Here is a 5,268-nt window from a genome sequence, read left to right as displayed (position 1 = left end):
CACAGGGCAAGCAATCACATGGTGGTCAGAAGAAGTGATACAAGAACACTCTCAAGGTCTCTCTCAAGAACTTTGGAATTGATTGTGTGACATGGAAGACATTGGCACAGGACCACTCAGCATGGTGTGTCCACAACAGAGAAGGTGCTGTGCTCTATGAGCAAAGCAGAATTGAAACAGCTCAAAGGAACGCAGGATGCACAAATTTAGAATATCCAGCCCAAATGTTCACACGAACTATTTGTGCCTAAGTCCTATTGGTCTGATCCTCCACAACTGGGCATATTGGAACCTGACTTTAGCATAGAGATGTCATTTTAGTCCTGTTTGAGAACAAAGGACAACAACCAGTTAATGAAAGCCTTTTGGTTTTTCCTGGTTCATTACAAACAAAACAAAACAAATAATTAGGCAAATAGGGATAAAAATGTCTGACTGGGCTAACTTCGACTCTCTTGACTCAGTGTAGATTTCTTTTCCTGGAAATCAATGGGAACTAGAAATGAAGTTGTGAAAGGGGTGAGCAACAGGGTCGCTCATGTTGTTGAAGTTGCAGACTTCTTCCGTAGTCCCAGGATAGTTACAAGCACCACAGACCCCTTTGCTGGTACTTCCATAGGTGAGCAGATTTTCATTCTAAATATTCCCATCCATTTACTGGTTTATGAGAAGCCTCACTTCACTTTTGTGCTTCAGGCCAAATACATTCATTCTCTGCCTTGTTTAGCTCAGCTTCTTTTTTTGGGAAATGTAGCAGTTTATCCCTAACTCTTTTCCTAGAAGTGTCTGATAGTATCAATGAATTATAAGTTAAAAACGGGACCTCCTGAGAAAGAATGTGAGCATGTATTAGCAATTCAAACCACTCTCAGTCCCTAGGGGGAGGAGAATAGCCAGCCTCATGGGCAAAATGCAAAGTCTCTACTGTAGATTGGCACCTAACTCTTAGATGTATAACTTTATGGAGAACAATACCAGTGGCATGAATAGGATTTTCTTCCAGGTGGCCCAGAATTCTTTATAGACAGCATCTTGTTTATCTTCAAAATAACCCTGGGTGGTAGAATCAGCTTTATCTATCTATTTATCTATTTATCTATCTATCTATCTATCTATCTATCTATCTATCTATCTACCTACCTATCTATCTTTTATCTATTTATATTCCTACCTACATCTGTGTCTGTGTCTATTCTCTACTTATTTTTCTTTTAATTTGTTTTTACAGGTAATGGTAATCATTCTACCCTAAAATCCTATTAATATATCTCATTAAATGACCCTGAGTTCTCAGACTATGACAGCAGAACACAGGCTCAGCAGTTCTTGCCAAATTTTCATAGTATTTAGAGAGGGAAGGAACCTTTGGGATGATCCAGTCCAAGAATCATATATTTAGAACTGGAAAGAACTTTAGAATTTATGGAGGCCAAATCCCTGCTTTGACAGAGAAGGAAAATGAGGTTCAGAGAAGCTAAACAATTAGCCCCAGACAATAAGTGGGTTCTCTGGCTCCAAATCCAGCACTTTTCCCATCGTACTACATTGCTTCCCCCTCATTTACAGATGAGGAAAGTGAGTCAGAGAGATGATTAAGTAGCAAGGTGCTGGAAAAGTTTTGACTATGGGCTCTGTGAGGTACTGAATATATTATCCAATTGTTGTTGCTAAATCATTTCAGTCATATTCCACTCTTTGTGACCCCATTTGGGGTTTTCTTGGCAAAGATATTGGAGTGCTTTGCCATTTCCTTCTCCAGCTCATTCTACAGATGAGGAAACTGAGGCAAACAGGGTTAAGTGACTTGCCCAGGGTCACATAGCTAGTAAGTGTCTGAGGCCAGATTTGAACTCAAGAAGATGAGTCTTCCTGACTCCAGGCCCAACACTCCATCTACTGCACCAGCTAGCTGTCCATGTTATTCAAAGACTAGGACAAAACTAGGTAGGTACCTAGAGGCTCATTACAAATGGATCAAATGTTTCTAGTCACAGACCATGGAAATGATTCATGAAGGCAGAAAGGGATGGTAATCTACATTGTGAAGGGTAGACTTATATTGATAAAATCATGGATCCTTAAAGTATTAGAGAAAGTAATGAGTGGATAGAATGCTAGACTTGCAATCAGGAAGAACTAAGTTTTCACACCAACTCAGACACTTCCTAGTGGTATGATTCAGGGATGTCACTAAACTACTCTTGGCTTCATTTTCCTCATCTATAAAATCAGAGTTGTTGTGAGGAGAATATTAGACAATATTTGTAATTGGCAAACCTAAAAATGCTATATGAATGCTAGCTTTTGTTGTTGTGGTTACTATTGTTATAAATGACATTTATATCATGCTTTGTTATTTACAAGGGTCTTTATGTACTTTTTCTCATCTGATTTTCACGCCAGAGGTTGGAAGTAGATAGTACAAGAGTTGTTATTTACAGATGAAGACCCTAAAACTTAGGTGAAGCCACTTGACCAAGGTCATGTAGCTAAGCCAGCGGTAGTCAGGTCTCCTGAGGCCAAAATCAATGTTCTCTCCATCATCTTGAAGAATTAGAACACTAGAAGTTTAAGTGAATTGCTCAGAGCTGAAACTCAAACCCCGTCTTCTGACACATAGCCTGGTGTTCATTCCATTAATCTGCATTTTCTGTAATGTGACTAGGACTATGTTAATGAATGCAGGCATATGAGCAATTGTAACTGAAATACTTGGCATTTCCAGGGATTTATGATTGGTAGAAAATAGGTTGGTTTCTAATTCCAAACTATTTCTTCTGTGCCTAGCTATTATTCAGTTAAAAAAAGTCACAGAAGTGAAATCATTTCTGCATAGTCTGTTACTCTTCCCCACTCTCCACCTTCCTCTCACTGCCACCTTCTTACCCAAGCCACCTTCTCTCTAACACTGTTTTTAATCACTTCACCCTGAAATTCCAGCTGTCAATTGCCAAGAAATTATTTATGACAAAATCACTGAGCTAAGAATTTGTTTTGTTTGATGCCTCCTTTTGAATAGTATGGAGAAGTTCAAGGTTTGTCCATTAGAATTGTCTATTCAGTGACAGATGGTTGCTATAGATGTCTTCAGATGATGAGTCTTTTATTTACAGGTGGAGAGAGTTGGCATTTGTGGCTTTCTTTCTAGAAAATCCTGCTTTAATTGGTAGCAATATGTGAAGGAAATGCAGAAGTGACCTTCTCACCAGATTAGGTTTGCTCCATCTGTGGCACATCTCTGTGCTGTCCCTCACTCCTCTCAGCCTAAGGAATGTAGTTTATGATCTTCATTTTTTGGTCACATTTGCTAAATACCCTTTGGGCATTGGGTTAGACATTAAAAACAAAACAAAACCTCACAGAAACAGATGGGTATCAACTGACCAGCAAATGTATTATTTAGGGTAACATTTATAGAAGTCCTGCGAGTGAATTGAAGTACCTCAGAAACCTAGTATTGGTATCAAGTCTCCTGAGTGAAGAGAGAGTGGTAGCAGCAGTCATGGTTTAGATTAATGTATGCACCTCCAACTTGATATTTGCGGGAAGGTGAGAAATGGCGGAATGGCTTAATAGATATGTATTTTGAATGAAACCACCCATACTTCCCGTTTTTCACATCCTTAGACCCCTTATTTGTTTAGGACTATTGTAAGAACTCTTAAAACAGGTCTTTGACAGAAGGTATCTTTTCTTTATTTTTGTAGTTTAAAGGTCAAATTTATTAGGATATTAAGAAATGTATTATACCTGGACTATAAATACTGCACAGCTGACTTTATTCACAGTCAGACACAGAGATATAGTCAATGCTGACCTATTTGGTGGACACTCTTATTCTTTAGTTCCAAGAAAAGTTTGCGCCCTAAGACTTGGATTTAGGTTTGGGGACCTTTTTCTCTTGAACATCATAGCTCCAGCCATTTTTTTCTGCAAATGCATTGCATCTTCTTTAGTACTGAAGGTCAGAACCAGATTTGATAGAGGATCCACCATTGATGTCCAACCCATCAAAGGGTTTTCCCATTGCTGTCTGATATCAAACTCCATCTTCCATTTCTTTGTGTTGTTTACTCCAGACTGCATGTTATTGTGAGTAGAAACAAAAATCTGAACTTTCCTAATTTTAATATGTTCCTCTGGAGCACCAGTCAATGTAGCGATATCCAAATTTTCATCAACTGTGATGAGTTGCGTGGCTTGAGCTTGGTCCTTTGCCAGCCACCATGTGGAAGTGCTCAGTGACCTGGTGGGAAGCCTGGAGGCTGCAGCTGCTGCCCTTCTTGCCCCCAAGGCCTGCCTCAGAGGTGCTGACATTGAGACCACTGCCATGTTGCCACAGGCCCACTAGAAGATATCTTTTCTAAAATTGAGAGATGTGGGAGCTATTTGGTGCCTGAGGAGTCATTTTTTTTTGAAAGACTGACTTTTTTCCCTAAAAATACACCAAGAGCAAAATGATTCAAATCTAGCTGGATGTTCTTGGCCTAAAGCATCCTCATAATCTACTTGTAGTCACTTCTATCACAGCATTACTGCCATTTCCAAAAATAAATCCACAGAATGCATAGCTCTCAGAATTGATTTGCTTCGAGAGTTTTGACTTCTTTTCTCTCAATGATGTCTAAAACATATCTTAGGGGTATTCATTAGAAATCTCAAAGTGTAATAGCAATTAGACTATTAGTTGAGCCAAGAACTAATTATTAGGAGGAGTAGGAGAAAAGGTGGTATTGCTTTCAGGAAACTGCAACTCCTTTGATGATCACAAATTTCTTCCCCAAAGTCCCACATTTTTAATACCTATATTCTACCCATGTGGTAGTGTATATGACTATCACAAACATCATAGAGAGGAATTAAAAATGAGTATAATCAAGAGAGAAATGAAGAGGGGTGGTGTTGGGATGAGAAGGTTACAAGGCATAAGAAGGAAGGACCAGAATAAAAAGTGTCATCAAAGATATGTATGATTAGGTAGCGACAGTAGCTGGCATGCTCCACTGGTACTTTCTAGGTAACAAGAGAAAATGAGGGGGGGGCGGAGCCAAGATGGCCGCGTGAAGGCAGCGTCTTACCGGAGCTCTCTCACAAGGTCTGTCAGATTCCCATAAAAAAGTGAATTTGAGCAGATTTGAGAGAGTCAGAAACCGCGAGCAGTCTGCGTGGGGCAAATTTCTGAGCCGGGAGAGTCTGAAAGGCCGGAGGAACGAACCTGCAGGCTCGGAGAGTGCTCGGTGCGGAGATGCTCCAGACCAAAGCGGAAGC

The 5,268-nt window shown here is 39.9% G+C and overlaps 1 pseudogene; it reads right to left on the bottom strand.

The window, feature by feature from the left end:
* Nucleotides 1-3,817: 3,817 nt before the first annotated feature.
* LOC118840376 lies at nt 3,818-4,332 on the bottom strand (annotated as a pseudogene).
* Between the last annotated feature and the right edge of the window lie 936 nt (nt 4,333-5,268).

This window comes from Trichosurus vulpecula, chromosome 2, assembly GCF_011100635.1.
Source record: "Trichosurus vulpecula isolate mTriVul1 chromosome 2, mTriVul1.pri, whole genome shotgun sequence".
NCBI classification, from domain to species: Eukaryota; Metazoa; Chordata; class Mammalia; order Diprotodontia; family Phalangeridae; genus Trichosurus; species Trichosurus vulpecula.
The sequence above is the reverse complement of the archived record's forward strand: the minus strand, read 5'-3'. Positions and strand labels throughout refer to the sequence as shown.